Source organism: Macaca thibetana, chromosome 4, assembly GCF_024542745.1.
Source record: "Macaca thibetana thibetana isolate TM-01 chromosome 4, ASM2454274v1, whole genome shotgun sequence".
NCBI classification, from domain to species: Eukaryota; Metazoa; Chordata; class Mammalia; order Primates; family Cercopithecidae; genus Macaca; species Macaca thibetana.
The window spans coordinates 54,624,373-54,650,479 of record NC_065581.1 but is presented as its reverse complement, the minus strand read 5'-3'; the positions used below and the strand labels follow the sequence as shown (position 1 = coordinate 54,650,479).

Below are 26,107 nucleotides of genomic sequence, written 5' to 3'. Positions count from 1 at the left end.
GGGTTTTTCCATAGGTAGCTCCTATTATTTTGAAGTATGTTCCTTCAGTGCCTAGTTTGTTCAGAGTTTTTAACATGAAGCAGTGTTGAATTTTATCAAAAGCCTTTTCTGCATCTATTAACATGTGGTTTTTGTCCTTAGTTCTGTCTATGTGATGAATCACATTTATTGATTTATGTATGTGGAACCAACCTTGCATCCCAGGGATAAAATCTACTTGATGGTGGTGGATAAGCTTTTTGATGTGCTGCTGGATTCATTTGCTAGTATTTTGTTGAGGATTTTTGCATCAATGTTTCTCAAGGATATTAGCCAAAGTTTCCTTTTTTTGTTGTGTCTCTGCCAGGTTTTGGTATCAGAATGATGCTGGCCTCATAGAACGAGTTAGCAAGGAGTCTCTTCTCCTCAATTTTTTGTAATAGTTTCAATAGGAATAGTACCAGCTCTTATTTGTACATCTGGTAGGATTTGGCTGTGAATTCATCTGGTCCTGGGCTTTTATTTTTTTGATTGGTAGGCTATTTATTACTGATTCAATTTCAGAGCTTGTTATTGGTCTGTTCAGAGATTCAATTTTTTCCTGGTTCAGTTTTAGGAGGGTGTATATGTTTAGAAATTTATCCATTTCTTCTAGATTTTTCTAAGTAGTGTGAATAGAGGTGTTAATAATATTCTCTGATGGTTATTTGTATTTCTGTGGAGTCAGTGGTAATATCCCCTTAGTCATTTCTAATTGTGTTTATTTGGATCCTGTCTCTTTTCTTATTAGTCTTGCCAGTGATCTATTTTATTAATATTTTTTTAAAAAAAGCAACTACTGGATTTTTGGACTTTCGAATAGTTTTTCTGGTCTCAATTTCCTTCTGTTCGGCTCTGATTTTGGTTATTTCTTGTCTTCTGCTAGCTTTGGGGTTGGTTTGCTCTTGGTTTTCTGGTTCTTTTAGTTCTGATGTTAGTTTGTGAAATCGAGATTTTTCTGTTCGATATGGGCATTCAGCACTATAAATTTCTCTCTTAGCACTGCCTTAGCTGTGTCCCAGAGACTCTGGTATGTTGCATCTTTGTTCTCATTAGTTTCAAAAAACTTCTTGATTTCTATCTTAATTTCATTATTTACTCAAAAGTCATTCAGGAGTAGATTATTTGATTTTCATGTAATTATATGGTTTTGAGCTATTTTCTTTGTTTTAATCTCAAATTTTATTCTTCTGTGGTCTGAGACAGTGGTTTGTTACAATTTCAGTTCTTTTGCATTTGCTGAGGATTGTTTTGTGCCAACTTTAGAATAGGTGCCATGTACAGATGAGAAGAATGTATATTCTGTTGTTTTTGGGTGGAGAGGTCTGTAGATGTCTATCAGGTCCATTTGATCCAGGGCTGAGTGCAGGTCCTGAATATCTTTGTCAATTTTCTGCCTTGATGATCTGTCTAATACCATAGGTGGGGTGTTGAAGTCTCCCACTATTATTGTATGGGAGTCTGTCTCTTTGGAGATCTCTGAAAACTTACTTTATGAATATGGGTGTTCCTGTGTTAGGTGTGTACCTATTAAGGATAGTTAGCTCTTCTTGGTGAATGGAGCCTTTAACATTATGTAATGCCTTTGTCTTTTTTGATCTTTGTCAATTTAAAGTCTGTTTCATCTGAAATTAGGGTTGCAACCCCTGCTTTTTTCTGTTTTCCATTTGTTTGGTAGATTTTTCTCCATCCCTTTATTTTGAACCTATGTCATTGCATGTGAGATGGATTTCGTGAAAACAGCATACCAGTGGGTCTTGGTTCTTCATCTAGCTCGCCAGTTCATGCCTTTTAATTGAGGCATTTAGCCCATTTACATTCAAGGTTAATATTTACATGTGTGGATTTGAGCCTATCATCATGATATTAGCTGCTCATCATGCAGACTTGTTTCTGTGGTTGCTTTAGAGAGTCACTGGTCTACGTATTTAAGTGTGTTTTTGTAGTGGCTGGTAATGGTTTTTTTCGTTGCATATAGGGCTTCCTTCAGGAGTTCTTGCATGATAGGCTTGGTGTTGACAAATTCTCTCAGCATTTGCTTGTCTAAAAAGATCTTATTTCTCCTTTGCTTATGAAGCTTAGTTGGGCTGGATATGAAATTCTGAGTTGGAAATTCTTTTCTTTAAGAATGTTGAATATTGACCTCCAATCTATTCTGGCTTGTAGGGTTTCTGCTGAGAAGTCTGCTCTTAGTCTGATGGGCTTCCCTTTCTAGGTGACCTGACCTTTCTCTCCAGCTGCCTTTAACATTTTTTATTTTATTCTGACCTTGCAGAATCTGATGATTACATATCTTGGGGATAATCTTCTTGTGAAATATCTTACTGGGGTTCTCAGCATTTCCTGAATTTGAATGTTGGGTCCTCTAGCTAGGTTAGGGAAGTTCTCATATATGATACCCTGAAATATGTTTTCCAAGTTACTTATACTCTCCCCATCTGTTTCAGGGACACCAATTAGTCATAGATTTGATCTCTTTACATAATCCCATATTTTCACAGAGGTTTTGTTTGTTCCTTTTTATTCTTTTTTCCCTATGCTTGTCTGACTGTCTTATTTCAGAAAGCCAGTCTTCAAGCTTGAGATTCTTTCCTCAACTTTGTCTATTCTGCTATTAATAATTGTGATTGAATTATGAAATTCTTGTAATGTGTTTTTCAACTCTGTCAGGTCAGTTACATTCTTTTCTATAGTAGCTCTTCTGTTTGTCAGCTTCTCTATTGTTTTACTGTGATTCTTAACTTCCTTGGATTGGTTTTCAATGTACTCCTAAAAACTCAATGATTTTTGTTTCTGTCCATATTTCTGTCATTTCAGCCATCTTAGCCTTGTTCAGAATCCTTGCTATCCTTGAGATAGCATCGTTGTTTGGAGGAAAGAAGGCACTCTGGCTTTTTGAGTTGTCAGAGTTCTTGTGCTGCTTCTTTCTCATCTTTGTGGGCTGATGTTTCTTCAGTCTTTGCAGTTGGTGACATTTAGATGGGTTTTTTTTTCTTCAATCATATTTGATGACCTTGAGGGTTTGATTGTGCTATAAGGTAGTCAGTCAACTGGCTTCATTTCTGGAAGACTTTAGGGTGCCAACACTCACTTCCCAACTCCTGGACTGTGTGCTCTAACTCTGGGGGACTTGTATCAAGCCTGACTTTGTTCTCTGGCTCCTTGAGGTTAGGAATTATCTGCACTATGGAAGCCAAGGTGCTCCTGGACCACTGGTCACTACATCTTGATGTGTGGTGTCAGCTAAAGGATTTTGTAGTGTGGTGGCAGTAGGATCCATCCTTGTTTGCATGTGCCAGCAGCAGTGGGAGTGACAACCCAGCAGGGTACACACTCGCTGTCTGCAGCAGGATACTAGCAGGTGCCAGGGTGCCTGCCTCCATTTGGGCATTCACAACAGTGGTGGAGGCAGCATGGCTCAGGAGGGCAGGGGGCCCCTGCTGGTGACTGCCTACAGATGCACTGGGGGTGATGTTGGCATGGGGTCAGGGCACTGGTGGGCACAGGTCTGTGTGCACTCTCTGCGAACCACATTCAGGGGTGGTCACTCAGAGATGGAAAGAATCTGTTGTTCTCTGTTCCTAGTTTCACTCCTGAGGCAGTGTTGGTGCAGAGATGGGGTGCTGGTGGGGGTGGGGCTGGCTGGCTTTGGCCCCACCCAGTCTCCAACTGCAATGGCAGTTCCTCCGTGGTGGTGATGGTGTGGAGTGCGCTCCCACCACAACAATGACAGGACAGGGTGCATGCACATATGCACACTGGCAGGGCAAGAAAAGTGACCCCCTTGCCCCCTGCATACACACCCCAGCAAAGCAATGTGTGGGGGTGTCCATGGGCCTGGGGGAAGCTGCAGTGGAGGGAGGAAGTGGGCAGGCTAGTGCATGGCCATGGGGGCCACCCTGCTGGAGCTCTCTGCTTGTCAGGCACTGTCTGCCAGTACAGGAGTTATGATGCAGGCCCCCAGGGCATCTGAAGCTGCCTGGCAAGCAGGCATGGCCAGCCTGGGGCCCAGGGAGAGGCCAGCAGACCACGGGTTCTCAGGTTGGACTGGCCCCATCTGATAGGCAAGACCGTCCTGCAGAGTTCAGGTCTGACAGTTCCTCTAGGGCCAGAGTCTCTCCTGGGAGTAAGTCAAGCCTGGGGGATGGGTGTCGCTGGCTGTGCTCCGCTACAAACGCTGCTGCACTAAACCTCCGGGCTCCACATCAGCTGGTGTGCTGCCCCTGCCACTTCTCTAAGTAGTCTGTTTGCCAACTCTGTGTGGCAAGTGTCTGTAGTGGTCAAGAGTATTCCTCCTGCTAGGATTCCAGAGGCCTGTGGCAAGAGTGGGTTGCTCCTTACCAATTCAACTCAGTCACTCTCGTGGAGCCACTGCAGGCCAGGAACGAGTCCTGGTACATGGTAACCCCATGCAGGGTTCCCAGGTTCCTCCACTCTCAGCCCAGCTTCTGAGTCTTCCCTCCGTTAACTCTCAGTGCCGTCCCTCTGAAGATCTGTTAGGAGTGTTCCAGTCATCTGGGTCCCTCAGTGGCAGCTGTTCCACCTGTCTGCATAGTGAGCCATCTTGCCCAGTACCCTCACATATTTATTTTCTTTTTCTTGTTTTATTTTTTGAGATGGAGTCTGTTGCCCAGGCTGCAGTGCAGTGGCATGCTCTTGGCTCACTGCAACCTCTCTCTCCCAGGTTCAAGCAATTCCCCTGCCTCAGCCTCTGGAGTAGCTGGGATTACAGGTGCGCACCACCATGCCTAGCTAACTAATTTTTTGTGTGTTTTTAGTAGAGACAGGATTTCACCATATTGACCAGACTGGTCTCAAACTCCTGACCTCAGGCAATCCACCCGCCTCCGCCTCTCAAAGTGCTGGGATTACAGGCGTGAGTCACTGCTCCCAGCCACCCTCACGTATTTCTTGATATAAACATAAGTTTACACGTAAGGCATATGCCTTAGAAAGGTTGGATGTTGGCAGGCTCCAGAAGCAACATGCTAGAGAGAGCAGAGGCCTCCTATCGCATTCCCAGAGGATGGTGGGGGTGGTGGCCCCACTTCCAGTACAAATAAGTAGCCCTTTCACAACACTGTTTCTTTCTGACTCACTCCTACTGAGCCTGCCCTCTAAAATCAAGACCTCAGTCCCTGAAGCCAAGCTTGCCCATATTTAATTCCATAGCAACAGGAGTATTTATTCCACACATACCTTCCAGTGAAAGGAAGCCATTTTGCAATTGGTTTGTGGCAAAATGAAGGTGATGTTCTAGCCGCTGACATCACTATCACTCCCACACCTGTGCAGCCACCAGCAAACCTCAGCTGTAATATTCCAGGTTGCAGTTTTCTTCCACTTGGCTCCTTTTAGCAGCCCAGCTAAAGCCAGATCTGAAGATATTTTATCTTCTTGGCATTTTAGCTTAACATGGATTTCAGATCAAGACACTTTGCCAGGGAGAACATGGGGTTTGAAGCCAAACTCCTCAGGAGGTTTCGGTCTTAATCAGAGTGTCTTCTGTACTTCATGAGATTCTCACTACCTGAATAGATTCCCTATGATTCTGTTTGCTTTCCTCTCCAAAAAGCTGCAGAGAAGGAGCAAAAAATAACACATATTCCTAATCTTGAGATGTCTGAAGTGTGAAAGATAGTTTTATGAAATAGTATTAAAGTGCATGAGAAAGTAGCTAACAAGAAAATAGGCTCAGTTCTTAATTTCCTTGTGTCGTATTTTTTTACTCTTAGCGAATAACGCCTTTGTTCCCAGCACAACCTCAGTTTCAAAAGCACATCCTTTTGCCTTTCAATTTTCTTTCCTTTAATTTTGGCAAAAATTACTGGGAATAATAAACATGCCACTGTCTTCAAAAGTCAAAAACATAGGTGAAAAAATTTAATTGACTTATTGAACAAGACTGATGTGTGGAAATATAATCATAAAACAGTTTTATGTTTATATTCTGTGCTTCCCCCAGGCCCTTGGTGAGAATGCAAGCTGTCCTTATGATTTTTCTGGTCACTTATAGCTACTGCAGACATCCTCAAAGCAGAAATCTGAAACTACGAGCCTTTATCAGAATCCAAGCAGGCACAGGATGTACAATTGTGCCTTCTTCCCTTCCTCCAGCGAGGCCTGGCCCTGGGCAAGACTCCAGTCCTGCAGAAAGGGCAGTGTCAGCATCTCTTCCCTTTCACCGCCAGTATTTCTCCTCTGCTTCTGCCAGATTTCTTGCCTGGTGTTGGACTGCCCCTCTGTTGTTGAAGAGAGAGGGAGGGGAGGTAAGTGGGGAAGGAAAGTTCTCCCAGTTGGCACTATTGTAAGCTGGCTTCATGCATTCTGAGCCTGGCAGTGAGGTAGAGCTGTTTCTCTTGCTAGCGCTTTTGTGGAAGTTTTTGGCAATCATCAATGTGTGTCTTTCCCTGCAGTTCTCTTGACCCAGGCCTGTGCGTCTCTATCCCAGCTGGTTGTTTGAGGTTCCTAGGGATCTAGTTCCATCTTCAGCTTCTCTCTGCTGACCTGTATTAACCTCTCCAGGTAGCCCCCTTAGACAGGACTTGAAGTAGCCCCATGCTGCATCTTTCATTTGCACCTGGATGTTATCCAGGGGAAAACTCCTGACGACCTCTGGAAGGTCTGGCCCATCCCAGCCCTGTAGCCTCTCTTCTTCACACCTCTGCCCAGCCAGTCTCTGGACCTTTACTCTGGAGAGCGCCAGTCTTCAGACCATGCTGACCCTATAACTCTAAGCGGTACATATCTAGCTCTTTGGGGGTGGTCTGTTGAAGCTTCTGCAGGGCTTGAAGATGGGACAAGCACCCCTCACTCCTCCTTCCTGGTGGGGGTTGCTGAAGCAGGGGTTGCTGAGGCAAGGGCTAACTCACAGTACACTTGCAGCTCTTTGTACACAGTCTCCCCAACTCTCTTATCGCCCAACATCTCACATCCTTGGTGCATGAACAAGGTTTAGAAGTCATCAGTCCAGCTCTGACCCCCTCACTTTTGACAAACCTTACAAAAGGGGATGGTCTCCCACACAACTAACTTCAAAAAGGATCTCATACAAACATTTCCTGTAACATCCTATTCTACCCAGTAAAGAGCAAGGTGACTGCATCTTTGTGCAGAGCAACTGGACACACAATATGAGACAAGAAATGACAGAGTGAGATTTCCTCTAAGCAGGAGGTGGTTTGGGCAACAGTATTTCAAAGAAGAGCATTGCACAAAGGCAAAAGTGAGTAAATACATAGGAGAGGATTTTTATTGTACAGATGGGAGAAGGAACAGATGTTTGAAAGGAGGAGAGTAGGCTTTCACAAGTGAAATATGAAAATGAACAAATCTTAGATAAATAAACTTTGTGCAGTGTACTTAGTCTGTGGGCCTCCTTTTATCCTTTCTAAATAGAATGTCCTATTCTGCTGATTTTATAAATATTATAAATATTATATATTTCCTAAGTAAAGAGATCATTTTAATTACGAATAGTGACAGAAGAGGAAAAAGGTGCTCACTCATTTAGGGCATGAACAGAGGTTATTCTGTGCCAGATCCTAGAGGAATAAAAACCAATAAGATACAGCCTCAACTTGCAGGTAGTTAATTTCTTAGCAGGAGAGAATCTAGAAGGGGCTGTTACAGAAGGAAACCCTGGAAGTGAGTTGTGATAGATAATTGAAGTGCAATGAAAAGCCCTTGTTGGGAAGGCCATTCCAGCCAGAAGGGGTGGCACAAGCAAACACCTCTCTGAAGATTAATGTTGCCTGTAGCATAAACTGAAAAGGTAGGCAGGAGCTAGTTGGATCAGGGTCTCCTCTGCCTCTCTAGGAGATTATATTTTACTCTTTGCAATGAGTAAACTCAGAGCATTTTAAGGAGGAGAAAATGAGAATATTTCTTGAAAGACCCATCTTGGTGGCAGGTTGAAGAGTGACACACAGGATTTCAAGACCAAAAGCAGGGACAAGTGAAGACCACTGCCAGCTCAGGTGAGAGTAGAAGCAGATGAAGAGTTGGGCCAGTTAAAACACTTCTCAGGGAATTAATCCATAATGAAGGCTGCATTAATTAGAATGTAGGCTAAGATTCTATAACAAGGAAACACAAAATATAGTAGCTTAAATGTCTCATAGTACTCCAAACATGTGTGGATGGGCTAGGGCAGGGATCACCAGTGACAGCCTGGGGGCCAAATCCAAACTGCTGCCTGTTTTATAAATAAAGTTTCATAGAAGCCGGACCACGCCCACTCATTTCCCTGTTGGCTATACCTGCTTTCCTTCTACATAGATAGTTGAGTAGTACGACCATGACCTTATGGCAAGAAAGGCCTAAAATATTTGCTATCTGACCCTCAGCTATCCAGTAAACCGCTGGTCTGGGACAATTAGTTTTCTCTGAGTTTCACGTCATCCAGGAATCCAGGCTGGGGTGGTGAGCTCAATTATCTCCAACCGGGACCTTCCACCCTGGATCCAGGGAGTTTACTACAATGGTCACCAGTTCCCAGTCAGAGAGCCCCAGGCTGCTCTCAGCCTAGTAAGTGACCCAGCCCTACACAGCTTCAGAGAAGACTGGGAAATGCAGACTCTAGCGACTTGGCCATAGGTCCAGCTGAAACATCACCGTCACTATCTACTCTAAGACATACATACTCACATTTTGACATCTCTCAAACCAGCATTCATTTTACAGTTATTCTGTCTGGACTGAACTTGTGTTTTTCCAGAGTTGATTTGCATCTGTTTCTTCCGGTAATCTAGGCAAATTCCCAACATGAGACTACTTTAAATTTAATTCTCCGCCTGACAAAAAAACTACAGGAACAGGGGTCAAACTAGCCCTTTTATAATGGCATTCAACTCACCCACGAGGACAGAGCTCTCATGGTCCTGTCACTTCCCAAAGCGCTCCCCTCCTAACCTTACCACAAGAGCAACCAAATAAATTTCAGCTGAGTTTTGAAGGGGACAAACATTCAAATCATAGCAATACCTAAAGGACATAAAATTACTATCTTGAGGAGATGTCTGTACTCCCATGTTCATCACAGCATTATTCATAATAGACAAGATATGAAAACAACCTAGGTGTCCATTAAGAGATGAATGAATTTAAAAAGTGAAGTGTGTATATCTATATCTATCTACCTATCTCTCTAGCTAATGAAATATTACTCAGCCTTAAAAAAGAAAAAAATCCTGCCATTTGCAAAAACATGGATAAATCTTAAGGAATTTACACTAAGTAAAATAAGGTAGTCATAGAAATACAAAATTGCATGAACTCACTTTTATGTGGAATCTGAAAAAGAGTAGATGGAACTCACAGCTACAGCGCGTAGAATGGTGACACCCCCCGGGCTGGGGAAATTGGGATTACTGATCAAATGGTACAAACATGTTTTTAAAAGATGTGTAAGAGCTGGAGACTCAATGTACAGCATGATGACTCTAGTTAATTATTTCATGTATACTTAAACTTTGTTAGTAAAATAGATCTCAAATGAACCCACCTGTATTAGTCCATTTTCACACTGCTGATAAAGACATACCCGAGACTGGGCGATTTACAAAGGAAAGAGGTTTAATTGAGAACTCACAGTTCCACATGGCTGGGAAAACCTCACAATCATGGCAGAAGGCAAGGAGGAGCAAGTCATATCTTACATGGATGTCAGCAGACAAAGAGAAAGCTTGTGCAGAGAAACTCCCACTTTCAAAACCATCAGATCTTGTGAGACTCATTCACTATCATGAGAACAGCCCAGGAAAGACCTGCCCCCATAATTCAACCCCCAACCACGGGGTTCCTCCCATGACATGTGGGAATTGTAGGAGTTACAATTCAAGATGAGATTTGGGTGGGGACACAGCCACATCATATCACCACCACACCAAAAGAAAAAGAGTAACTCAATGAGGTAATTGATGAGCAGCAGGTGGTTTGGGCAACAGTTTAATTAGTTTCATTGTGGTAATAATTTCACAGTATATAAATACATCAAAACATATATGTAAGGTTGTGTACCTTAAATATATATAATTTTTATTTGTCAATCATACCTTAATAAAGGTGGTAAAGATTAAGTGTAATCAAACTAATATCTGTGTGTACATTTTATTTGAAACCATTTAAAATAACTTGTAGATTAAATGTAAAATACAAATTGACATAATTGTTAGTCAAAAAAGTTCTATTGAAGGAGCATGGTGTTAAATCTAGAATTAGATATTTAGCTAAAATACTTTTAATAAATGAAAGTAAATTAAAATATTTTCAAAAGTTAAAAGAAAGAAGAATTGGCTCAGGATTCTTGGTAGTGCATTCTGTTTTGTGTTATCTGTGTGTGATGATTTGGGTGACGGGTGAAACTGCCAAGAGAATTTATTTATATAGCCTATGCATTCATAATCAAGACTTAAAATCAAATGGTATAAATCAAGTCTCAAAATTTAATCTTAAAATCAAGACTGAATCAAATGGTATAAATTTTATCTTTCAACATCTCTAAGAAATGGAAACAATTACCCTCATTTTTTTAACCAGTACTTTTTCTTACAATCAACCATGAATGATGTATAAAAGTGTCCTGCATGTTGAAATGGATATAGTAACTCAAGATACTTTGTTCTTGATGGTGATTTTAAAATGAATATCTTTGTGGATAGGTAAGTGAATGCATTTGTAAATAATAAAAGTATTCAAATAAACTTGCAAAAAAAATTCTCTGTTTGGGATTTTTTTAAAACCACAGTTAGTATGAATTCAGACCACAAATCTAAATGACTAACAGTTCTTGGTTTAAGTTCTCAAGGGAAATTTTCCTTTTTCCTATCTCCACCAGTGTAAGACATGTTATTTTCCAGCCTTTTCTTTTTTTTTTTTTTTTTCATTTTGGTGGATGGCAGGCATACTTCTTGTTTCCCCTCCACTGAGGTGCAGCCTTTGATGTACCACCTTTGTTTGGGTTTTTTTCTTACTGTAAAACAAAACATGGTGCTTCTCACAGTAACAGTGTCTCTGATTTTTAAACACATGGCAAAAGAATAAAAAGGGAGAATGTATACTAGTGGGCAGGTTAGTAGTTTGCTCCAGGTGTTAACACATCCGCTAGAAGTTTTATAAGATGGAGAAAACAAAATACTTACCCAGGCTCTTCCCAGTGAAAGAATTAAGTGAAGTTGGAACAGGCATTTCAAGAGCAGCTGTGTGGTGAGATCCCTGAGGGCCATGCTTGAATCATGAACTGCCTTCTAAGGTATGTATAGGGGTGGTCTGAGTTCATTGTTGGATTTTGTTGTGCTAAGTGGGGTATGGAAAGGTGGAGCAGCATGGAATGGCACCAGGTCTTACAGAAACCATGCATGCCAACAGCTCTTCTTGCCCACTTCTCTGCCACACAACCCCATCATCTAAAACAAGTGAAAATTAATGTAAAATAACAGTCAGTAGGGTCCCCAAACATCTCATCTGCCTGTGGTGGCCACATATCTGAGTATGGTCTTGAGTGAAAGGTGATGAGGGCAGGAACCAGGATGTGGTGATGGAGATGGAGAGGCAGGGATGAGAGTGGAGGAGGTAAAGGTAGTAGGATGGATAGGCAGGAATGGTGGTGACCCTGGTTTCAGGCTGGGGTAACTCTGTGTGTGGCAGTGCTATTAACTGCACAGAAAACACACTCAGAAAAAGAAGCAGATTTGGGACATGGGGTGTAGAGAAAATTTGACTTTTAGGGAGCAGATTATATTTGAGGTATCTGCACATTCAACCGGAAAAGGAAGCAGAAGGGCTAGGAAATGCACACCCTAAACACACTGAAAACAAACAAACAAACAAAACAGTTTTTCTTTACGTGTTAAAGACCATTCAATAATCAATTGGGAATGGATAGAGGAAAGGTGAGATCTCTAAACTTAAGATACAAATAGCAGGCCCAAGTTTGTCAACTAAAAACATTAATAAAATTAGAAATGCCATTCATAATTAAGTGTGTTATATAACATGTTTGTCATTCCTACTCCTTCTAAGAACCCCATAAGATAAACACTATCATATCCATGGTGGAAAAGAAGTTCCAAGCTTTCAAGTAACTTGTCAAGGACACTCTGTAGGTCTTACCATTATCACCACAATGCCTAGCACGTAACAGGAACTCAGTAAATATCAGTTAACTGACAAACTTCAGCTGCATAATGAGAAACTAAGCCCCGATTTGGACGGAGGTCAGAACTCTTTCCACCAGCCAGACTGCCTCACCTGGTAGACAGCTGCTCTTTTCTTAACACCATTTGTCGTCTTGGTCTCCAGGATGTCTTCTGCTGTTTATTGTTCTCCAAGTTTCTCTGTCCTTTCCTTCACTTCTCCTCCCGTTCTTCCTATCCTTCTTCCTTAGTTCTATAGCCCTTTCTTGATCTACTAACACTTCTTCTCTTAGAAATGACCTAAAATGATTTATACATCATGGAATTAGCACAGTAAAACATTAAAAACAAAACAAAACAACAACAAAAACTTAAAACATCAAAACAAAAAAGTGAGATCTTAAAATAAGAATTCATATGCTTCAAAGCTCATATAAGACAAGTTTAATTTTTCAAATAGAAGCGAATTTAAATTAGGGGAAATGCTTTCCCAGAGCACAATATATAAACATTGTGAACTTGGAGCATCATTAGGATGGGGTTGATATCACAGTGTGGTTACAATCTTCTCTGGCTATACAATTTTTTTGTTAATTTAGGGTGTACCTGTTTTACTGCTGCCTTTTATTTTCTAAGTGTTAGCTCTAATACTTTGCAGAGAATTTTCTCTTCGATTATAATGGTCACTATTGGCCTTCTTCACAACATCTTATCACATCTTCCACTTCAAATTTTGATTTGAGGAAACATTTTCTAGCATAAGCACCATTATGCAGTCAATGTTTGTATAATGTATTGTTATAGGATATAAAGAAGATTTTAATCTGGTTAATAGGGACAGTGGTCAGCAGAATTCCCTGCAGAAGTACTGATGCTTGTGAACGACACTTTGGTTCACATGATTGTGCTTAGGAGAGCAGCTATTTCTGTTCACAAGATAACTTTCGCCATGAAATGAAAATAGCATGAATGTATTCAATCAACTAGCTAGCTTTTTTGATGGGGAGAAAGCTAAGGGGTGATTAGAATTATTTCCTTTTTTGTACATAAAGCAAAACTTAATTTCATATGACATTATTTGACATACACTGTAACTACATACATTTGATAAAAATCAAGGAGGTCTTGCTTTTCAGGACTTTTCAGCAGAATGAAAAGGATTATTTCTCCATTCTCCTGGCATATCTCAAGCAAAATGTTGAATGCACACACTATATATTTTTTTAATTCAATGATGATGGGAAAGCAGAGAATGTAGGAAATTAAGGAAATATGGTGTCAGTCAACTGTATGCCATCTTGTAATATTAATTTCTAAAAATATTCTCTGAAAAAAAGTGAAATAATCCTACCTTTCCAGCCCTTTGATTTTAACACTATTAATAACAAAATGTATCATCAAGGGTTTTGTCCTGCAAAGGCAAAGGCCTTCACTGGATTAGAAATGAGACAATGTAACAAGAAAGATGGGGAAAATATAAACTAGGTACTTCAGGCTCACAAGATAATTTAGGTCATCTGGAGACAGTTTGGTTTCATAAATCAATGATTTCTAATCTCTTGTCATGAACAATACATGCTAATAGAAAGTGAAGCTTTTACAATTGTTGAACTAACTTACACACCCACCAACAGCGTATAAGTGTTCCTTCTTCTCTGCAACCTCACCAGCACCGATTACTTTTTGACTTTTTAGTAACAGCCATTCTGACTGGTGTGAAATGATATCCCATTGTGGTTTTTATTTGCATATATGCTTTTTTTTTTTTTTTTTTTTTTTTTTTTTTTTTTTTTTTTTTTTTTTTTGAGACGGAGTCTTGCTCTGTGCCCCAGGCTGGAGTGCAGTGGCGCGATCTCGGCTCACTGCAAGCTCCTCCTCCCGGGTTCACGCCATTCTCCTGCCTCAGCCTCCCGAGTAGCTGGGACTACAGGCGCCCGCCACCTCGCCCGGCTGATTTTCTTGTATTTTTAGTAGAAGCGGGGTTTCACCGTGTTAGCCAGATGGTCTCGATCTCCTGACCTCGTGATCCGCCCGTCTCGGCCTCCCAAAGTGCTGGGATTACAGGCTTGAGCCACCACGCCCGGCCTATTTGCATATTTCTAATGATCAGTGATGTAGAGCTTTTTTTTCATATGCTTGTCAGCTGCATATATGTTTTCTTTTAAATAGTGTCTTCTTCATGTCCTTTGCCCACTTTTTAATGGGGTTGTTTGTTTTTATCTTATAAATATATTTAAGTTTCTTATAGATGCTGGATATTAGACCTTTGTCAGATGCATACTGGCAAAAATTTTCTCCCATTCTCTAGGTTGTCTGGTTACTCTGTTGATAGTTTCTTTGGCTGTGCAGAAGCTCTTTAGTTTAATTAGATCCCCTTTGTCAATTTTTGCTTTTGTTTCAATGGTTTTTGGTGTCTTCATCATAAAATCTTAACAAAATCCCTTGACACAAGGTTATCTATTTACAAACCTGCATATGTACCTGCACAACTTGAACTTTAAAATTTAAAAAGTGAGTTTTTGTTTTCTGCTTTTTTTTTTTTCTTTTTTTCGAGACAGAGTCTCACTCTGTGGCCATGCTAAAGTGCAGTGGCACAATCTTGGCTCACTGCAACCTCCACCTCCTGGGTGCAAGCGATTCTCCTGCCTCAGCCTTCTGAATAGCTGGGATTACAGGCAAATGCCACCACACCCAGCTAATTTTTGTATTTTTAGTAGAGACGGGGTTTCACCACGTTGGCCAGGATGGTCTCAATCTCTTGACCTCACGATCTGCCCGCCTTGGCCTCCCAAAGTGCTGGGATTACAGGCGTGAGCCACCGCGCCCGGCCCAAGAAGTGAGTTTTTTTAAAAAACCAAATCTTAGAAGAGAAATTGTTTGAAATGTAATACATGCTGAGGAAATAACCAGATTGAAGATGACTGGAGTGACTAACACATCTGTAGTGCACATTGTAGCATGCAGCTGAGATCGCCCTTTCAGAATGAAGGCGCTCATTGCCCCAGCTGTTGAGCGAGTTGGCTGCTCATTGCTCACCCATGAACCCCTCCACAGGAACTGCCCTCTATCAAAGGAAACTGCCTTGCCCATGTTTGCACCTCCTTTCCAGCGGCAGCCTATGTCTAATTACTGGTTGTGGGGTACAAAGGCCTGCTTTCTTGCCTCAGCTGGGATCCCCAGCTCCTTATTGACCATTCAAAGCCTCAGTTGCAATTGCATTGCAGTTCCACTTTTCCCACTGCCCAGTTTTGCTTTCCTCACTCCTTACCAGTGTTGTTGAGAGCACTCCTCAGTAAACCTCCTGCATCCAAATGGGCATCTCAGAGTATATTTCCCAGGGACTCAAGTTACAAAAACAGTAAAGAAAAAGTAAATTGGTTTTTAGAATAAGCCTTCATGTAGTGATCAAAAAACTATTTCCCTGTTTTTCATTCAAAGATAATAAAGAAAATACTTGAGACAATTAAAGTCAAGTAATAAGTAGCCACAAGGATTTAGAAATGATGCCTATCAGGGCCAGGTGCAGTGGCTCTAGCCTGTAACTCCAGCTACTCAGGAGACTGAAGCAGAAGGATCACTTCAGGCCTGGAGTTCAAGACCAGACTGGGCAACATAGTGAGACTCCATCTCTAATTTTTTTTTTTTTTTAATTAGCTGGGCAAGGTGACTCACTGCAGTGAACTATGATCGCAGCATCACACTACAGCCTGGGTGACAGAGACCCTGTCTCAAAACAAACAAACAAACAAACAAACAAAGAAACAATGCCTTACATATATTCAATCCTCAGAAGAGGGGTCTGCGCTGAATCTAAGAAGTTAACAGGCAAGTTTATCTCAGCCATAGTACTGGAAAATCCAGTTTCTTAGGCTGATTCTGTTCTGCTTGAAATGCTGTCAGCCTAAGAAACACGCAGAGGTCTCCAGTGATTGACTAGATGTGATGCACAAATGCAGTGGAGAAATCTAGTCTGAATACATTGTCAAGTGGCAAAGAAAATGGAGCTCTCTACTGAAAATGCTCCAGTTTGGGTGAAGTTTTTTCCATCAATCTTTAATTGGGTGGAGAAAAAACATATGTGATTCTTATTTCATAATAATATACTCTTTCTTCCAAAAGTACAATACACACTACAAAATAATATTTCCACTTTGAAAGTTAATTTTCACAATAGGCCTGTCAAGTAGGCAAATTTCTTTCCCCTGGTTTTGTAATCATCCTCTTTATCTCCCTACATGCCCTATTTACAAACCCAATCTTCCTCTCATCACTGCCCTTTTTCACCCCATCAACACCCACAAACACCTATTACATCTAATTTTTCTTTACCTTCCTCCCACTCTCATCCAAGCTAATGGGTTTCCTCCAACACAGCTTCTTACAGGTTAAACTATACGTTTGATGCTAATCAACTGGTAAGAAGCTTCCTAGAAACTTCCTTACTCATTACAGAGGCGTGTCAAAAGCATAAGGGTTCAACTTGCAAGACATGACCTGTTAATGAGTTGTGAAATCAATTTATTTGCTTTTGATTAGCACTAAAAATAATGAAATTGGAAATATCAGAGTTCCTTACATATAGTTAAGGATAAAGTTTCAGCTATGTACATGTATGTGTTTACTGGGTTACTACATAACAGGTTCCTTCAAGAAAGTTGAGTTGCAGTCAGAAAAGTTGAAAAAGCACTGAGGTAGAAATTTCGAGAAAGAGGGAGCATTCCCCAGAGTCAAATGCAGCAGACAGTTCTAGAAAGGTAAGAGCTGAATCAGTGTCCATCGGATGTGGCCCCACAGAGGTCTGCTGACCTGGCTAGAGCAGTTCCACCATGCTGTGGATGGGAGCCAGAGTTTTCACGGTAGTGCGTGGAAACTTAGAAGCGGGGAGAACAAGAATACACCTGTTTTAAGAACCTTGGCAGAGAAGAGTAAGGAAGACAACGATGGAGGGGACTTAAGAGTCTATTTCTCAGGGACTCAGAAGTTAAAAGTAAAGCAAAAAGTAAATTGGTCTTTAGAATAAGTCTTCACGTAGTAATCAAAAAACAATTTTCCTATTTGCCAATTCAATTTTCTATTCCTAATTCAAAGATTGTAATGAAAATACTTGAAACAATTAAAGTTGAGTAAAAGTAGTCACAAAGATTTAGAAACAATGCCTATCAGGGCTGGGTGCAGTGGCTCTAGGTTGTTGAGCTAGGTGATCAAGGTTTTTTGCTCATTTAGAATGGTATTTAAACATGCTTATAGAAGCTGCTGAGATGGGACAAAATGGATCATTGATGGAGCAAACTCTAAAAGAAAAAGGATCAGAGAGTGGCTGGAAGAGCTAGCTGTGATGAGGAAGTGAGGTCTGGGAGAGGACAGAGTCCAGCAAAGGCATTCTGTGGGTGTGGGTAGCAGGGAATAAAAACTAGCAATTCACTCATGAAAGCCTTTATTTCCTCCATAAAAGAAGACTGACATTCAGTATCTAAATGTACTGCCTTGGCCATTTAAAAAATATTGCATCTCTTCCTACAGGATGCTAGATAGTTTCATTCATGGAGTGTACACATCATGCAATGATGTTGCTTAGCCAGGCATACAGCCCATCCTTTAAGAAAATTGAACAGAAATGTAAGATAACACTAGGGTCCCCAAACATAATAGCATTGGGACCCAAGAGATTGTTGAGGGTGTGCTACAGCTCCTGAGCAGCCTGAGAAGGGGGTGGCCCCAGGCATTTGTTGCAAAGCATCCCAGTGTTGGCATAGCAAGTGGCAGGGCAGGTCTTGCTGTTGGTAGGGAACAAGAGAGGCTCTCTGAGTTTTGCCCATTTGTCCAGACTGGTGTCTGGCTGTGATAACCAGGCGACACATCCAGCACCCTCTGGTGGCAAAAGATAGCAGGTTGCACCTATTGACTGACTAGAGGCAGAAACCCCTGCAAACTGTCAATAAAGGGTCAAATAATCAATATTTTTGGCTTTGAGTGCCATTTGGTCCCTGCACATTTAAAAAGGGACATATTCATGTTCCAAGAAAACTTTATTTATAAAAAGAGGCAATGGGTTATAGTTTAAGAGCCCCTGGACTTGAGTATTTTAATAGGAATGCTATCAAAAAAGTTTGATGTTATTCCCAAAGCAAATGGTGGCCCAGGGAAGGGCATCATTTAGATAGCAGCCACCTACATTAAATAAGCCCTAAAGACGCAAAAATTATGAATATATTATATGCATAATTATGCAATATCATAAATGATTAGAACTACTACTCAGATCTCTAGAGAAGTAGTTTTATGATACATATAATATTGCTTTATATGATAAAAAAAGGGAGTTTCTAAAATGTGTGTATTGGTCTATGTATTACCATATATTTCCATACCAGTTACCTATTTTGAGGATCATCCTTAGTGTGACAAGGGGATAATGCATTTGGAGAGAGTCATGAAACCTTGGAACAGTTGAATAAGGCAACTTGTTTCCTAAGGACACTAAAATGATTGTCATGCTACATGAAGAATACAGATGAGGTTGGAGATCCTGAGCTTGGGTGTTTCCCAATCTGAAATACCAAGATTGGAAGATTTCTTCCAAAAGCCCAGGTGTAAGGACAGATTGTGGGTTGGGAGATTTGTGACCTGAATGTCAGGCACAGATTTTGTTCCTGCTCACTGAAAGTCCACGGTGTGTGGGCTGATAAGCCACCAGGCAAGTCAGGAAGTGTTAATATATTCTAACTACGTCAGCCATCTGCATTTTCAGTCTTCCCCTTAGGCACTCACCCAGAGGCAAGTATGCTTTCTACTTCTGTTAGCACTTCCTCTACTCCTATTAGCTTGTATAGATTAGCAAGAAGAGCCTAAAGGTCAGCACATCGCTAAGGAGACCAGATGTTCTTGTGACTCCCCATATGGAGCAAATACGATGCATTTCAGGATAGCAAAAAGAGTGGTAATTGCTAAAAACCTTCTATGTGCTCTGTCATCTAATTCTCTAGAAAGTCTTGAAGTAAGTATTATTCCCATTTTACAGATGAGTTCACTAAGACTTGGGGAAATTAAGAAAAATCTCAAGGTCACAACATTAAGTAAGTGCCACAGCTGGATTTAAATCTGCTTAACTCCAAAGCTCCTGCTCCTTCCAGCACACTAGAGCAGTGGTTCTCTAAGTATGTTCCCTGGACCAGTAGCAGCAGCAGCACCTAAGAACACGTTAGAGGTGCAAATTCTCAGGCCCCACACTAGACCTACGGAATCAGACTCTGAGCGTGGGGTCCAGCAATCTGCTTTAACACTGACACCAGGGGGTTCCAATGCATGCTCAAGTTTGGAAACTGCTGCGCAATACAGCCTTCAAGAAGAAGAGGATACTGCAGTAGGTGCCAGGTTACATGAGAGTGTGCAAGACAGGGTCAGCCACACTGAGCAGCCCTGGACAAACCTAAGGAGCTAAGGATAGAGATAACTCTTCTCTAGCTGTATGCCTGACTGAGCAACATCACTGCATGATGTGGTTTTTCTGCCCCCCACATTGTACCAGTTCTTTAAAGAGCCAGTAGCTATGATAGCAGAAAAAAAACCATATCAGAGCTTCACATCTGGTTGTCAACATCATTTCTTCTAACAACGTAATTGCTACATGGATTTGCTCTCATTGAGATGTGGAATAAAAGGTTAGGTAATTTACCAAGGGTCAAGTGACTACAGATGACAAACCCTGGGTTTCCCAAGGACTGCTGCTACCCAGGTCCCAGGGGCACACGCCCTTTACCTGCTGGCAGGCATTAAGATGAAGACAGGCAGCCATTGTTGGGGAGGGAGTTGACATCAAGCTGGTATCTCATCTAGCTCGTGACTTTTCTACATTGAACACCTTCCAGGTGTCCCGGTGAGAACACAACATGGATGAGGCTTACTTTACATCTGTCAGAGCCCTGGCAAATGCCTTCCCGGGTGCCTCTGGCATTCTCTGTGAGAAAGAGAGTCACAGCCTGACAACTCCCATAGCCATCAATGGCAATGCTCCTGACCCTCAGACATTCCGAAAGGATTAAAACCAAGAGCAATCCCAACCTAACAGACCCAGCCCATAGCTTCTTCTTGAAACTTTCCAAACTAACCCCGAAACTTGCCCCACCCATTACGCCTCTGGGCCAATGGGCAGGACCAAAATTCAGGAAGAACATTCAATGCCCAGACAAGTAACCATGTTGTTTTGTTTTTCCAAGCAGTGCTGAGAGAGGTTTAAACAAACAAGCACTCACACCTACAGCTAAGCAAGGGCAAGAAGCAGCAGCCAGGTGTGGGAACATGAACGCCAAACACTCGGGATCCAGACAGTCTCCCAGGAGAGCCCATTTCCAATGAATACTTTCTTCAGATGCTCAGTGAAGTGCAGTCCCATGGGGTGCCTGGGCAACTGCTGGCAAGCAGCTTGTTTAGTAAGACTTCATTTATGACTTACCTTGAGAAAGCCTCAAAAGAGAGGCATTTGCAGACTCTGCATTTACTGGGCATCAGGTGTGGGGTGTCACTCTATTATACCCTGTTACAAGCCGGGTTTCTTGCTATGGGAAGACTCCATAGGACCTTCTCTTTCTATCACCAGGGTGGTGGAGCCAGTTTCAAATAAGATTAAACATTGCTTAGTCACACAAGTTTTCTATTCTTCCTGTTTTCTGATTCTTTGATTAAATGAGAGATCCTAAAGGAGCAATCATTATTTGTCAAATCTTTCACAATAACACATTATAAAAGGAGGATTCTTTAAATAATAAATTATGAGTCATCTTTCTCATTTCCCCCAAATGGCATGAAGGTCAAGTTGCAGCACCATAGATTTCCAAGTGTTCATTATCTGTCTTTTCTCCAAGGGTAGGCTATTAAAGGTAGTGAGTATTAAAAGTCATTCCTAACTAATTAGCTCACTCTGGAGCTAACTGCCAATTTTCAGAATATGCTGAAGCTTTCTCAGAGAGCTGATTACCAAACTGTCACTCCAGTTAATGTTGAAAACATTATCAATTTTTTTTCCCACTAGCCAAATACTTTATCTTCCAAGTTTCTTAGAATTTGCACAGTTTGAGATGGCAGAACAAAGACCCCCATGAACATTTCCATAGCACTTAGCCAGCCCAGGACAACATACAGGAAGTGAGTGAAGGTGGTGGGAGGGTTAGAGCAGTGGTTCCAAATTTTTTTGGCACCAAGGACCAGTTTCATGGAAGATAATTTTTCCACAGACCAGTGAGGGGGGATGGCATCAGGATGATTTAAGTCCATGACACTTACCATGCACTTTATTTCTATTGTTATTACATTATAATATATAATAATACTATATATATATTAATTATATATATTAATTATATATAATAAAAATTATACAACTCATCATAACGTAGAATCAGTGGGAGCCCTGAGCTTGTTTTTCTGCAACTCGATGGCCTCATCTGGGGGTGATGGGAGACAGTGACAGATCATCAGGCATTAGATTTTCATAACAAGCATGCAACCTAGATCCCTTGCATGTGCAGTTCACAATAGGGTTTGTGCTCCTATTAGAATTTAATGCTGCTGCTGATCTGCCAGGAGGCGGAGCTCAAGCGGTAATGCTTGCTGGCCCACTGCTCACCTCCTGCTGTGCGGCCCAGTTCCTAACAGGCCAAGAACTGGTACCTGGCCCTGGGGTACAGGTTGGGGACCCGTGGGTTAGAGAATGCAGAATCACAGTGTTTGCAACCACTAGACACAAACGAAGGCCCAATTCTGCATCAATTTCATTAAATTTCACTGAGTTCCATGCCAGTCTTTGTCTATAAATTAGGTCTACGTAATTTTGACAAAAAACGGAACCATCACCATTATGATAAATACAAATTTAAATGCAATTACATGTTAAAGTGCTTTGGCTGGGAGTGGGGAGCAAAGTAAAATAAAGGGGTGATTGAAATGTCAATGGAGATGTGAATTTGAATTCCGATTTTGTCCCTTACTGTTTGATCTTGGGCAAATTCCTAAAATTATTTGAGTCTTAATTATCTGCTTTGCACAAAGGAAATGGTACCATCTACCTCATGGTGGTATTCTGGAAAGCTGAGGCTGTGTTCAGCTAGGTCAGTGTAGGGCACATGGTTAAGTACTCAGTGAATGGCTGCTGTAGTTCATAGTAGTGTCTTACTGTAAAAAAGGGCAGCTCGTTTTTTTGTTTAGAAGTTAATTGTTGATGCTGCAAAAGAAACTTGGGGCCGGGCACAGTGGCTCACGCCTGTAATCCCAGCACTTTAGGAGGCTAAGGCGGGTGGATCACTTGAGGCCAGGGGTTTGAGACCAGCCTGGGCAACATGGCGAAACCCTGTGTCTACTAAAAATACAAAAATTAGCCAGGCATGGTGGCGTGCACCTGTAATTCCAGCTACTCGGGAGGCTGAGGCAGGAGAATCATTTGAACCTGGGAGGCGGAGGTTGCAGTGAGCTGAGATTGCACTGCACTCCAGCCTGGGTGACAGAGCAAGACTCTGTCTCAAAAGAAAGAAAAAAAAAAAAAGAAACTTGGAGGATTGACCCAGTCAGGTTCTTGTCCAGTCAGAACTCAAGAGCCCTTGGCTAAAATCCATGCTTGTCACAATGGCTACCCACTCTCGGAGTTTAAAGTTAACACTATCCTTCTGGCCAACTGCCAGGCCAACTGCTAGACACAAAACCTCATCTCCAATCTTCCACACAGCCCACTGAATACAAGTAACAGATCAGGTTCTTCTGGTTTCCTTTTCCCACCAGCTGTCTGCTTTTTAAAAAAGGAAACCACTCCAATAAGATGGGAGTGTTCTCTACATGCCCCACGTCAGGCTGCACTAATTTATTTGTTCCAGCAGGTTTTTCTCCGTGGATGATCCATGTCTTAAATTGACTCGTCCCTCCTGATATATGAAAGCCTCCATTGAGAGAAAGGAGACAGAACAAAGCAAGAGGTAAAAAAGGAGATGTTATGAAAATCCAGGGTGAAAGAGAGAGACAAGGCAAAATGAGCACCAGAGACCTGAACCTAGAAAACCGAGGTTATGACAAAGAGGGGGACATTTTCTGGAAAAGGAGACCCTATCCTCAACTAGCTGTCTCATGGTTTCTTGGCAGGATCTAGTTTTACCTTAAGGACAGCTACTTAGTAAGTCTGGTTAAAATGAGGTGGTTACCATGAGACCATTGCTAGACCTACCATTAAGTAAGCACACAGGACAAATTAATATCTCCACCATCCATTACATAATGCAGGAGTCTATATATAAAACCACAGGCGAAACAGTTTTCAAATAAAGTTTTCTCCATCAGAACTAGTGTGTGTCCTCATTCCTGAGAACACTACCCATCTGATGACACACTGTTGGCTTGGTGGCAGGAATTGCAGAGCTGCTAATAACACTACTATAACAACAAAAACAGCAAGACCTGTAATAACAGCAGCCACCCACTTCCTGAGAGCGTATGTTTTATGTATCCCACTTAATCCTCACTCTAAGCCTGAAAGGAGTATATTACTGCCCCATTTTAGAGATGAAGGACCTGAGGCCCAGAGAGGTTAAACAGTTTGTCCAAACCTACGTGGCACGCTGGGATTCAGACCTATATCCATATGCATGATTCCACTGGCATGTTGACTCAAAAACTGTAAATCCAAAGCAGTTTTAAAAAACACATTTGCTTGCTTTTCTAGAGCTTTTAAAAAAATGCTTCATTGTGCACTTTCTTATAGATGTATTTTAAAACATAATATATATATTTTAAATACATGCATAACACATTTGGTTCCTTATAAATGCCTTAGTCTTGTGTTTCTAATTATTGAAGTTAAGTGATAGCTATAGGAGGGTCAATGATTATTCTACTTTTGTATGTTTTGAATTTTCCGTAATAAAGTTACGTTTAATTGGCTCTTTGGAAAATTGGATGAGGTAAGACAACAATAATGGTGAAGTGAGATTTCAACTCTCCATGGATGTCACTGAGTGGCAATGTCCCTAATCGCCTTCTATTAATAAGCAGCTGCAATGCAGTCCCTTGAGAGTGCTGCTGCAGCCCTGCCACACACTAGCAGCATGCCCAGAGCACAGCATCACTCATTTTCTTTTTTTCTCTAAGACAGTCTTGCTCTGTCGCCCAGGGTGGAGTGCAGTGGCACGACCTGGACTCACTGCAACTTCTGCCTCCCAAGTTCAAGCAATTCTCCTGCCTCAGCCTCCTGAGTAGCTCAGATTACAGGTGCGTACCACCAGGCCAGGCTAATTTTTTGCATTTTTAGTAGAGACAGCTTTTCACCATGTTGGCCAGGCTGGTCTCGAACTCCTGACCTTGTGATCCGCCCGCCTCAGACTCCCAAAGTGCTGGCATTACAGCTGTGAGCCACTGTGGCCAACCAAGCGTCAGTCATTTTCACCAGAGCAGGACTGGCTGTTCAGAGTAACTCTCAGACACAGAATTTTCCCAGCCTTCACCCCATTCACTAAGCATGTCTTGTTGGGTGTGGTAGATTTCACAGGAGATGGCAGAAGTGCTGCTGTGAGAGGCTGGTGTGAGTGATCCCACCTTGCCTGCTCACCTCATTGACAGCCAGCTAGTATGTTTTCAGACAGAAAGATTGGGTCACTCAGGACCATTCCTCCAAACTCTCCAGAAAAAAGACAATATCCAGGCAAACATTTTATGATTTCTTAGCAATCCCTCTTTTCATTATCAATGACTTTATTTCCACTTCCTCTCTTTTTTTTTTTTTTTTTTTGTTGGCTCTTTTACCCACTGAGGCATTATTTTCTTGCTAAAAAGAAGAAATAACTAGCTATGGGAAAAAAAAAAAAAATAAAAGTGGGTGAACAGGTCATACTAACCTCCTTTCCTGCTTTCACCTGTCACTCCCACAAGACAAACAGCCAGCCATATACTGTACTCCTCCCTTTCCTAAAGGAAGGGCTGGATGGGGACGGGGGAGGGGCACTGACAGAGAAAGGTATCCTTTCACATAATCAAGTTTTTCTTCTAACTACGAGAGGGGCCTTCTTGGAAACGGCTTGGCATGTTCTCAGGGCAGAACTGTCTGGTTGATGCTGTTTCCACTGTGAAGCTTCAGTTTGGTTCCAGAACCCTGAAGTTCAAGAGCACTACAGGGTCCCCAGCATAAAAGATTAAGATGAAAGTGACATTTTCCTCTCAAAGGAAGAGGGGAAACAAACAAAATCCCCCAAAATGAAAACAAAAAGCAAACCAAGTGAAAATGAACTAAAGGAGACAGGCCAAAGGAAATAAACTAGGTGCGTGACGTTTCCTAGGAAAATGTAAGCACACACATGCCATTCTGTCCACCTCCAGTCCAGAAAAGCCATGATGAACTGAGTAGTAAAGGATGGGCTTTATATAAAAAAAAACAAAACACGCCATGCAAGTTCTACTTGTTCTTCCACGTCAAGACAATTCCCATTAAATAAAACAATTTGCTTATATATAATCAGTCCATGAGTTAGTGGCATCATCTTTATAAGGTTAAAACAAAATAGAGGATGTCAAAAAACCTTAAAATAGAGAAAAGAAAATTGCTATGCACAGATTAGGGAGCAAGGTATAAAATTGACCAGCCGAAACTCACTTATATGCTACGTACTTTCAGCTCCATAAATAGTTTTTAAAATACACACATATTTACATACACACAGCCAAAAAAGCTAAGTGAACCCAATAAGTAAATATATAGAAGTAAAAGAAAGTATTGTATTTGGTTGGTTGAAGACGGGTTTCTAAGCAGTCCACTTGGCCAGACTGCCACAACCCAAAATTACTAGCCAGAGTCAAAGGCAATTCTGGGCTCTGCCCTGTGTGAATGCAAGTCCCACAGGAGGTCACTCACAACTGATGGGTAATTTAAATATGTAATAGACCAGAGCACACTGCCAAAGAATTTGGCTACCTGCTATCACTTGAACATACAA

At 41.5% G+C, this 26,107-nt stretch overlaps 1 long non-coding RNA gene across 1 annotated transcript in view; it reads left to right on the top strand.

Moving 5' to 3' along the window:
- The window catches only part of LOC126953568 (uncharacterized), a 46,320-nt gene that overhangs the window by 16,265 nt on the left and 3,948 nt on the right, over positions 1–26,107 (top strand). Inside the window, exon 2 of the long non-coding RNA XR_007725267.1 lies at positions 23,012–23,107. This is a non-coding gene — a long non-coding RNA (uncharacterized LOC126953568). The remainder of the gene's footprint in view (positions 1–23,011; positions 23,108–26,107) is intronic.